The 12,645-nt window shown below is 34.7% G+C and overlaps 1 long non-coding RNA gene across 2 annotated transcripts in view; it reads left to right on the top strand.

Moving 5' to 3' along the window:
* Positions 1-12,645, top strand: part of LOC128548495 (uncharacterized) — a 235,397-nt gene that overhangs the window by 149,517 nt on the left and 73,235 nt on the right. The gene's annotated exons all lie outside the window — the stretch shown is intronic.

A 12,645-nucleotide genomic window follows, 5' to 3' on the forward strand; every position in this document is an offset into this window, starting at 1 on the left:
ATTCAGGACCATTATGGTCCTCTTGTTTTTTTAAATGTTTGTTAACTGAAAATGCATACTAGAATGTATATTCTATTGTATATTTATATTTATTTTATATTAAAAAAAATATCTCTACTCAAAATTGTCTGCCTAATCTTTAATGGCATTGATTGGGTGAAGAGGATAAAATGTTTGCCTTATAAAAGCACATTTTAATTAGTTTAATTTATTTACTGTTACAAAATTAATGTTCATCAGCAAATCATATATTTTATTACTTTGTAATTGTTATTCTTTAACCCTTATCCAGCTTAATTTCTATAATGAACCTGTCCATCTTTGAATTTGGACAGTACCATTAACTGTTAAAAGGGGTGCTTACTAAAAATATACTGACTGAATGGCGACCTATGCAGATCTTGATCAGACTGCATAGATATGCAGGCTGATCAGGATCTACACTGGTTGCAAAGGCAGAATTAGTCATGCCCAGCATGATAAGGGGTAGAGTATAGTTTTTGAAAATTTAAAATAATTTATTACTAGTAACATTGAGAAGCAGTGGGAATGTTAAATGCCATATTACATGATTATACTTAATAATGAACTGAAGTACATATTAATGGTTTTTCTTTCTAGTCTCAATTACATAACTGAGGTACAGAATGTACACATTTTCGTTCACAAAGAGATTTTTTTCTCAGAACATAGATGTCAAACTGTTCCATAGACATACATTATTGTTACTGTTAATTAATATCACAGGTATATTTTGTGTACTAATAGTCTGTTTGAGTGACATGTATTATTACAAGAACTATTTTCTGTTGGGTTATTTGGTTTATCATTATTTGGGATCAAGTTTTTGGCTAGGAAATAGGTAAATAAGCCATTTGCACTATGTGGTTTGTGACTTGTAGAAACAAAACAAGGATAACTCAGGAATTTTCAATAAAAGACATGCTGTAATTAAAGGTAAACAGTGTACTTCATAAAAAATTATTATTATAGGAAGATTTAGTTGTTAAAAGATGTAGTTTTCGATTTTATCTTATTTTCAATTGAACTTTGTTTTATTTTTCTATTGTCTATCTTTGTTGCTCATGCACCCATGATAGATAAAAGTTGATTTTGTAAGAAAAATGTAAGTGTGAGTACTATCAGAAAGAACAAATAAACACAAAACAATTGAAGAAATTTACATTATTGGGCAGTATGAATTAATTCTAGATATATTTGCTTTTTATGCCCCCGAAGGGAGGCATATAGTTTTTGAACCGTCTGTCAGTCTGTGGGTCTGTCAGTCTGTCATTTTTCGTGTCCGGTCCATATATTTGTCATCGATGGATGGATTTTCAAATAACTTGGCATGAATGTGAACCACAGTAAGACGATGTGTCGTGCGCAAGACCCAGGTCCGTAGCTCAAAGGTCAAGGTCACACTTAGACGTTAAAGGATAGTTCATTGATGGGCGTGTCCGGTCCATATCTTTGTCATCCATGGATGGATTTTCAAATAACTTGGCATGAATGTGTACCACAGTAAGACGACGTGTCGCACGCAAGACCCGGGTCCGTAGCTTAAAGGTCAAGGTCACACTTAGACGTTAAAGGATAGTGCATTGATGGGCGTGTCCGGTCCATATCTTTGTCATCCATGGATGGATTTTCAAATAACTTGGCATGAATGTGTACCACAGTAAGATGACATGTCACGTGCAAGACCTAGGTCCATAGCTCAAAGGTCAAGGTCACACTTAAACGTTAAAGGTCATTTTTCATGAAAGTGCATTGATGGGCGTGTCCGGTCCATATCTTTGTCATTCATGCATGGATTTTAAAATAACTACGCATGAATGTGTGGCACAGTAAGACGACGTGTCACGTGCAAGACCCAGTTCCGTAGGTCAAAGGTCCTAAACTCTAACATCGGCCATAACAATTCATTCAAAGTGCCATCGGGGGCATGTGTTATCCTATGGAGACAGCTCTTGTTTTCTGAATATTTTATTCTCTTCTGTATGAAAATGCAAAAGCTAAGAGTGAAAAATGAAATATAGAGTTTTTAAAGTCAGTTACATAAATACAAAAATGTCACAAATATTATCTTTTATAAAGAAAAGATTATTATTTTTAGAAAATAAAAGGTGTCAGGGCAGTATGAAAATTTATTGGCAGGTGCGGATAATAATCAATATGTTTATTTATTATATATGGTCTTATGCAGACAGTCTTTCTTTAAACTCTTTCTTAGGATATGGATCATTGACTATGAATCTTCAATGACCTCAGCTACCTTTAAAAGGGCTCGTTCATATAAGTATAATATTGAAATGAAAAAGAAGCAAAACATTTTACAAGTTTAAATGTTTCAGTATGGATGACTCAATCTGAGGACGTAATTTCTTCTTCTATATATTGAAACCCTGGAATTAGTGTCTTTGACAACTGTTGGTCTTTATTCACAGGTTAAACTGTAGTGCTGTAAATATTTAATTAAATGAGGAATGAAATTACTGGAGCTGCACCATAAGAAAACCAACATTGTGCATTTGCAACCAGCATGGATCCAGACCAGCCTTGCACATCCCCATAGTCTGGTCAGGATCCATGCTGTTTGCTTTCATTTTAGACAATGAGAGAAACTGTAAGCGAACAGCATGGATCCTTATGTGACTGCGAGGATGTGCAGGCTGGTCTAGATCCATGCTGGTCGCGAATGCACTATGTTGGTTTACTCATTGCACGTCTCGCTTGTATCATGCTCCAGAGAAAGGTGTTGTCTTTTCTGAGGTGGACTCACAAACATGATAAGGTTTAACTGTTGATATAAAGAAATATAAAATAGAACACTAATAATGTGCATTATCATATTGTATCAAATTTCAGTGTGTATAGATACATGCAGGTAAATGTTTATAAAGGTTGTTATTTATGTATTAATCGATGTTATCTGTTGAAATGTTAAAATACATTGTTTTTGGAAGTCTCGTTTGGATTTTCCATATATTAAACTTAGAACATGTTTAGTTATTTAACAGATATATGTTTAGTTTATAATTAAATTCTTCTTTTAAAATCTGAAAGGTAAGCTTTTAAATTGTTATGAGAATTATTTTCTAACCTTTTTTATAAATCATAGAATATCAGATTCTAATACATACTTGGGTTTTATACTAGGTTTTCCAAAAAAATAAATAGAAATAAATGAAAAATTTATTAAAAGACCTTTTAAAAGTTTATAATATCTTTTAAAGTTTAATTTGGAATTTCTTTTAATAGCTCAATAGGGAGAGTGCAGATTTACAGATTTTGGGGTTTAAGTAGTTTGATATTAGGTATTTTCTCTATGACAATTTAATTTGTCTGTGAGTTTGAAATTAAGGACTTTGTGTTTGAAATCATTCATTTTCTACTGCTTATTTGAACAGTCTAGAATTAAAGTCAATTGCTGTTACAGGGGGGAGGGGGGTGGGGTGGGGGAACAGGTAAATCCTTGTGCAAAATCCAGGAATAGCAGTTAAATTAAAATACTTGTGTAAAATGGCCCTATAAACTTAAGAAACAGGTTTGATTGGTAAATAGTGTTCTATAGTGTGTTTGAAATCTATTTAGACTTTGATAATTGAATATCATTATGCATTGAAAAGATTAACGGGCCAATCGTTAACAAGTACTTATTACTAATAGGTAAAAAATAGTATATCGGTCACACATTCATGGTCATATGAGATCTGATATAGTACTGGAATCCCAGAGCTTTATTTATCTCATTAACCTTTAACCTACTAAATTTCTAAAATGGACTGGTCTATCATTCAAATTGGACAGTACCATTCATTACTAGAAGGGGTGTTCACTGAAAATTTACAAACTGAATAATGTACAGTGCAGACCATGATCAGCCTGCACACTTAGCACAATAGGGAGATTGTAGATCTACGGATCTCGGGGGGGGGGGGGGGTCATGAGTTCATGATGATTTGATATAAAGCTGTTGTGTCTGAAATCATTCATTGGTCCTCCACCTCTGATTCATACGGGAAAGTTGGCAGTAAATACTTGCAGAGATCAGGTTTGTACTGGTACAGAATTCAGGAACACTGGTTAAGTTAACTGCCCGCCATTACATAACTGAAATACTGTTGGAAGTGTGGTATTTAACCTTTACCCTTAGCCTGCTGCAGGCGAATTTAACAGCCTTTGCAAACAGCTTGGAACCAGATCAGACGCCGATTAAATCGGCGTCTGATCAGGTTCCAAGCTGTTTGCTACTCTGACAATATTTCTTCCAATTCTGGAGCAAATTGAATGAACTTTACAATTTTAGCAGACGACATTTCCAGCAGACGACAATTTATCTAGCATGCTAAAGGTTAAACAAAAAAAAAAATAAAAAAGACCATGATCAGCCAGATCATGGTCACTCACTTTCGGCCAGTAGGCTACTTTATATAAGCTCAGCATGTTTAGATGAAAGGTATTTTTCTTGTCTTTGGCAGAAAGCTGGACCGTGATGTGGTGAAATAGTACCAAGAGGGGCACCTTATAGGTCTTGAAGTTTCATGATCAGAAGCTATACAAGTCACACCTGACCAAAATCTTTATAAATTTAAGACACACCTGACCAAAATCTATAAAAGACACATCTGCATGACCACCATCTATAAAAGACACATCTGACCTGAACATCTTTACATTAGAGACATCTGACCAAAATCTATAAAAGACACATCTGACCTGAACATCTTTACATTATAGACATCTGACCAAAATCTATAAAAGACACATCTGACCAAAATCTATAAAAGACACATCTGCATGACCACCATCTATAAAAGACACATCTGACCTGAACATCTTTACATTAGAGACATCTGACCAAAATCTATAAAAGACACATCTGACCAACATCTATAAAAGACACTTCTTACCAACATCTTTACAAGAGACATCTGACCAAAATCTATAAAAGACACAAAATTCTGACCAACATCTTTACATTAGAGACATCTGACCAAAATCTATAAAAGCCACATCTGACCAACATCTGTAAAAGACACTTCTGACCAACATCTTTATATTAGAGACATATCTGACCAAAATCTATAAAAGACACATCCGACCAACATTGTGTTGACTGAGGCTCTAAACCCAACAACAATACAAAAATCCATCAGGAAAAAGGACCAAACATTATGGTCAAGCAGTCGGATCCTAAAACAGAAATCATTTGACAAATCTCATACCTTCTAAAAATTTGATCACCAAATTGCTGTCTTTTTCTATACTACTGTATGCTCTATGCAGTTTAAAAGTACAAAAATATATTTTGATACAATGCATACTGTTCAGTGATCAGTCTTTTCTAATTCCTTATAAGTCTTGTTATTGTCATGTGCAGACAACAGCTTGTGCATCATGATGAAAGTAGATAATTGAATCATACTTGACTTGCGGCTGTTATGATGTTTCCCCACTGGGGAATGCAGTATCATCAACAGTATGACATATTGAGTTTGGTTGAAATATAAATCACAATTGCAGAAGCAATTTTTTTTTTTTATCTATGGTAAAAAAAAGAATTTATTAAATTTTTAAGCCCACTTAGTATACAGTCCCTTATCATTTTGACTACCCTAAGATTTTAAAGTCACACGATACTTTGAATAGAGATTTTCAGCATCTGAAGAAACTAAAAGGGAGGAAATTATTGAATCCACATTTTTATTATCTCCCTTTACAACTCTGTCAGACTATGTAAGTTCATAAGATCTCAAGTAGTGTGCTTTTTCTCGCCAAGCAATTATGCATATTATCTGTTTAGACTGCCACTTTATCTGTATAATTTCATATATATAGCATAAAATTCAAAGCTTTTCATGCCCAGAGAAACTAAGCTTTTTATGCCCCCGAAGGGAGGCATATTAGTTTTCAACTGTCCGTCTGTTCGTCACAATGTTAACTTTTTGTATGAAGGCAATGTTAACTTTTTGCATGAAGGCACTTTCCTTGCGAAACCACTGCACCTAGAACACTGCCCCCCTCCCCCCCACTGACATTGCGGTCACCAGGTCAAAGGTCAAGGCGCTGTGGGGTGGGGGGGCATTTGTCACCATTAGTGACAGCTCTTGTTTAAGTTTAGTTATCATGAAAGAAACTAATTATAATGATTTCATTATTATTTTATGTATAATTTCACAACTTTCATTTTTGAAATAGTTCTTATATTCAGTTTTGCATTTCCTTGATTGATACGTACTGGAATATCTATTGTTGACTGGTTTACACAGAATTCTTGCTTTAATGTTTGCCAGGATATAATGGTGTAAACATGTTTATATATCATCAATGTTTCTAGGTAACATGTAGCTGTTGCTGAAACTTACTAAAGTACACTGTATCTGTCTGCTAGTTATAAATGTAGAAGTTGTGTTTCCAGTGAACTCTGTTAAAACTCTGTTCACATGATACTTCTTATCTTGATATTTGCATGCTGGGCAAATCCGATGGTTGAAGTTGCAATAATTATTTACACTACAAGCTAAATTATCTAAATTCTAATAGAACTATTTTTGCAGTTTTATTATAAGCATCTTACTATAATAGTACTAGTAAAAAAAATAATATAATAAAATCTTGAATTAGTTTAATGTACAAAGTGTAATAGCATAAAAATTAAACTTACTCTTATATTCCTGCATGGCCTTCAAATGAGAACAGTTGAACCCTTACCTTGCTATATTTTTATAATGAACTTGTCCATCTTTCAGTTTGGACAGACCCATTAACTTTTGTAAGGGGTACATACCAGATAGATACTGAATGGCGAACAGTGCAAATCATGATCCGACTGTAGAGATCATGACCTACATTGGTGCAAAGGCAGAATCAATCTTGTCTATAGCATGAGAAAGTTTAAAATCTGGTTCCACCTGTTATTCAGAAGTTGTAATGAACTGGTACTGGTCCTTTTAACATTTACTGGGGTCATTCTGACTTTAACCCTTAGCCTGCTAAATTTCTATAATGGACTGGCCCATGATTCAATTTGGGCAATACCACTTATTATTCGAAGGGATGTTTGCTGAAAATTTACAGACTGAACAGCGAACAGTGCAGACCATGATCAGACTGCACGGATGTGCAGGCTGATCTTGGTCTGCACTGGTCGCAAAGGCAGAAATATTCGCCACCAGCAGGCTAAAGGTTAAGTAAGTGCTTGGCTTGACATTATTGTCAGGTGTTGTCATTATTTGACAAGTTGTCTATTACACAGTTTAAAATGTTTATGTAAAAAGGACTATAAAAAAAACTTTTGTTAGAGGACGATGCAGATGTTTGTAATAGTTAAAAAAGATGAGTATAATGCTATAAACAAAAACTAAATTCATTCTAACATCTGCAGTAAATTACTTGGCGTACTGGTAAAACTATCAGAATCAGTCTCAAATGATAAGACTTCTTTTATTTTTGCAATATCCAGAGTGGTTAAATAATTACCAGCCATTAAGGATGATTATAGGAGATTTCCAAGACTTGAAGAAAGGTGCTTATACTAAGGTCTGCTAAAGGATTATTTAATTTTCGTGGTAAAGACTTGCAGAAATGTGCTAAATTTAAGACCTGGTTTAGAATTGTTTCGTTTTTGTGGTAAAGACTTGCAGGAAGGTGCTAAATTTAACACCTGGTTAAGAATTGTTTGGTTCTTGCGGTAAAGACTTGTAGAAAGGTGTTAAATTTAAGGTGTGGTTTAGAATTGTTTGGTTCTTGCGGTAAAGACTCGTAGAAAAGTGCTAAATTTAAAGTCTGGTTAAGAATTATTGTTTGGTTCTTGTGGTAAAGACTTGCAGGAAGGTGCTAAATTTAACACCTGGTTAAGAATTGTTCGTTTCTTGCAGTAAAGACTTGTAGAAAGGTTCTATATTTAAGGCCTGGTTTAGAATTGTTTGGTTCTTGTGGTAAAGGCTTGCAGAATAATGCTAAATTTAAGGCCTTGCCGCCTAGTTAAGAATTGTTTGGTTGTTGCGGTAAAGACTTGCAGAAAGGTGTTATGTTTAAGGCATGGTTTGGAATTGTTTGGTTCTTGTGGTAAAGACTTGTAGAAAGGTTCTATATTTAAGGCCTGGTTTAGAATTGTTTGGTTCTTGCGGTAAAGTCTTTTAGAAAGGTGCTATATTAAGGCCTGGTTTGGAATTGCTTGGTTCTTGCGGTAAAGTCTTGTAGAAGGTGCTATATTTAAGGTCTAGTTTAGAATTGTTTGGTTCTTGCAGTAAAGACTTGTAGAAAGGTGCTATATTTAAGGCCTGGTTTGGAATTGTTTGGTTCTTGCGGTAAAGACTTGTAGAAAGGTGCTATATTTAAGGCCTGGTTTAGAATTGTTTGGTTCTTGCAGTAAAGACTTGTAGAAAGGTGCTATATTTAAGGCCTGGTTTGGAATTGTTTGGTTCTTGCGGTAAAGACTTGAAGAAAGGTGCTAAATTTAAGGCCTGGTTTAGAATTGTTTGGTTCTTGTTGTGAAGCTTACAAGTAGAAGAAATGGTAAAAAGGTGCTAAATTATTAAGGTCTTTAAAAAATTTTTTGGTTCTAAAATCAACAAAACTAGTAGAAACATGTTCAGTTTAAGGTATGATAAAGAATAACTTCTTGTAGTAAAAATTCTGTCGACTCTTTGTAAAAAGATGCTTTTATTGAGGCCTGGTAAAGAATTGTGAGGCAAATTGGTATATATTAGTTAAATTTTGAGTCATCCCTTTACACGGTTCTTGTAGTGAACAAAAAGTTTGATTCCTGAACAACTTTTAAGTTTAACTTTACTATCATTTCTCTGCTATACCCCTTGAGTCACACATATGGCGCAGATAGCTACGTCTAGACATGGATAGAAATGTAGTAATCCGTATTGATCTGTACCTGAGCTGTACCTCAAAGTAGTAATCCATATCAATCCGTACGAACACTTGGTCAAAACGTATTCAAGACTTATCGATATATATCCCAAACTTGCAAGTTTCTCCAACTTTTGAACATGCACAAAAGTTTGAGCGATCCGTAGCCCATTTGAGCATGACTTTACTCCAACTTGATTGAAACTTATCTGTATTGAAACGTATTAAACGTAGTTATCCGAACTGAAAGGTACCTTGCCGTAATTTGACATTATGGCAAAGATAATCGTAATGAAAATGCTGGCTAAACTTGGGATCGAGCCTTTTTATATGAAACTTACTGACCCGTTATTAGACCTTAATGCAAACGTAATGATTTGTATTGATCCATACCTGAACGTAGTTATCTGAGGCTGCCCATACTTCAGCATATTTCAACGTAGTTCACTGCAGACCCGTGCACGCACTAGGCAAGTTTCAAGGCGCAGTAAAATGTAGTTCAACGTAGTACACCGTACCTATCCTTAGTTATTTGTGTCCTGTATCTTTTTGTTCCCCGTTTCTAACCATTTTTCCCGTACTAATTAAAACATACCGCTTCGTACTTATCTGTGTCTGCTCCTCCACAGACCAATCACATCCGCACCGTACCTCAATGCACAGACATATCCGTATGTGTGACTGTAGCTTTAAGGCAAAAATTGTGTTTTTTATGCCCCCAGCATCTACTGATGCGGGAGGCATATAGTGATTTTCCTGTCCGTTCGTCCGTCCATATGAGGTTAACCAAATGGGACCGTTTCTCTAGCATCAATGCCCCTTACTAGAATGACTTAATGCTAATGCAGATGTAACCTGTGACCATTCCTCATACCTTAATTATTAATTCTGGCAATTTTAACACTCTTTAATTATAGTACATTTGTACTATTCTGCTACCTCGTTCTATCCCGCCCGCTTAGCTCAGTAGGGAGGACGTTGGTCTACGGATCACAGGGTCGCGAGTTTGATCCCGGGGCCGGGTGTATGTTCTCCGTGACGATTTGATAAAAGACATTATGTCTGAAATCATTCGTCCTCCACCTCTGATAATTCATGTGGGGAAGTTGGCAGTTACTTGCGGAGAACAGGTTTGTACTGGTACAGAATCCAGGAACACTGGTTAGGTTAACTGCCCGCCGTTACATGACTGAAACAATTAAGGGGAACATGTTTCTTTGGAGTTTCGTCCACCATGTTTACCAATCATCATGTCACACAATGGTCACGTTAATCTTGTTTTGGCAGTGGTCAGTCACAGTGTAGTGACAAGGGAGGTCACTGCATAAGAGTCTGATATCCAAGTAGTGACAGACATAATACATGCATACTTATATTTTAAGTTTTAAAGTATTTAATATATTTCATAAGTTGTAAATATGTATGGTTGATCTAATGTGAACATAGTCCTAGCTGTTTGAATATTAATTTATTATACTGAACAAGCCTAGTTTGGCACAGTATTCAGTAATAGATTCATTATTAGGTGCATGTGCGGTGAATGACCACAAGTCCACCGGTCAAATATGAAAATATGAAATCAATAATTTGGCAGTCATTTTCTGGTCAGTGCTATTATTTTCTGTTACACTAAGTAAATAACGTTAATTACATCATGTTACTGTCAATTTCAGCATTCAGGAATCGGCATTCTACATCAGTTATGCAGCTGGCGGGTTTTCTTTTTTTGCTGCATTTGTTCTTACTTTTGGCAGAGATAGGATTACAGTAGCTATTTTGCAGTTATTTAGTTCAGTATAGTTTAGTCATTTAATCGCTGTTTATTCTCATGCATACAGTACTGCAGAAATGTATTGTGACTAGAGGAATTTTACTGTTTCTGCGTTTTGCGGTATGGTGATTATAATTGTATTTTGTTTTTCTGTTGTTTCATTTTTGTTTCAGGTTTAAAGTGATTCTCAGGCACATTATTCAAGAAATAGATTTATGATTAATTTATTATATTTTACAAAATAAATTAAACAGAAAGAGGCTGTTTTGTTAATTTAAAGCATCAAGATATCTGATCCTGATCATTCAACTCTAAATTGTCTTAGTAATACATTAATAATGTGATATCTTACAGCAACTTTTAGTGTTAACCTGGAATACTGAGTGGGTCAGGTTGCAAAAGCGTGAAAATTTTTGTACTCTCGCATTCAAAGTCAGAAACCATACATAATAGAAATATTATGTTTCTTCAATGATCGTTTAGTAAATGATTTTACTTTTTCTTCAACAAATTTAAAATGAAAGGGTGTTTTTGTTATACATCTGTATTTTTCAAATCTATACAGTATATGATCAGGAAAGTGTTAAAACTACTCCTATATTACTTATAACCTGTATATGTATTAATCTGTTCTCCACAGATCTTACAACTTCCTCATATGAATGTTAAGTGGAGGTAAACTCGACTGACTTACTGTACTTGTTAATCAATCATGAAGTCATAGATCATACCCAGCAGACACTGAGGCTAAGACCTTTAGTAAACAACAGTGTGTTGTGTTTTAGTTGTCAGTTAACCCCCAGGGGTTGATTAGAAATAATTGTAATACTTAATAACTTATAATTTCCATATATTTAAATGCTTGAAGTGTGTTTGTTCCAATAAACAAGGCTGCATTGCAGATATGCAGTTGTTTAATCCATGAATAAATAATGATAGCTAGAGTCCATTTTTGGCAAATAGCATGCAGGTTAGTAGCTTGAATGGAGCTAAAATGTTGAAAAATTAGCAAGATTGTAAATTGTGTGCTAGTGACATTAAAGCCTGAATAATTTGGTATTTAGAAATATGAAATACAAGTGTCATGAGGTGTATATAGCCTCTTTAATCCATATAAGATTTTCCATTGAAATGTTAGGTTGTTTAAATGAAAAACAAATTCTTGATTTCAAAAGAATATTTTTGTTTTGATATTAGGTAATAAAAAGGTTTTATGATAAGTTGTGTAAAAGTGGATCATTATGTGCTTTTTCAGTGGGAAGACTTTTATTAACATTGGAGATTTGTTCTTTATTTAACCTGCAATGATTAAGGTACATGTACTGGTAATATACTGCCTTTTTATTTATCGCTACAATTTTTAGCAGAGTCTTTTTAGCTTACCTGAGCTTAGTTCAAGGTCAGTAAAAGGTATAGGTGGACGCGGCGGGTGTGGCATTCATTATCCTGTATCAGCATTTTGACATAAACTTCTTACCTTATTTTAAATAATTTTTGGTATTGAGTTAAATTCAGTCAAGTTTATTCAGAACTAAAATTAGAAAAGCATGAAAACAACTTCTTCTGCTTTGTGGACTTTCATCAAACTTGGCCTGTTGCATTGTACCTCGCTCAAGTTCATATGGGTTTACTTGATCCCACAAGAGCTAAAAATAGGGGGAAAAAACTCCTTCTAATAGTTTCTGATGAACTTCTAGATGTATCTTCACCTAACATTGATCCATAGTATCCTTGTATGGACCTTCTTGTTTACAATTGGTTCCCCTCATTAGGGGCTACCAGACCTGAAGTAGGAACAATATTTATAAACAAGTTTTTTTATGAAAGGTAACATTGATAGTTGGTATCCTTGGATGGATCTTTCCCTATTCTGCTTGGCTGCTAGAGCAAAAATCTCAAGACAACTTACACTCATGACCTTAGTGAACGTAACAAGATCTGTACCTTAAGGAGGTAGGTTACCTTGTAACCAGGGTAAATTCAAATTAGTTGAACCGCAGTGA

This window comes from Mercenaria mercenaria, chromosome 14 (genome assembly GCF_021730395.1).
Source record: "Mercenaria mercenaria strain notata chromosome 14, MADL_Memer_1, whole genome shotgun sequence".
Lineage (NCBI taxonomy): Eukaryota > Metazoa > Mollusca > Bivalvia > Venerida > Veneridae > Mercenaria > Mercenaria mercenaria.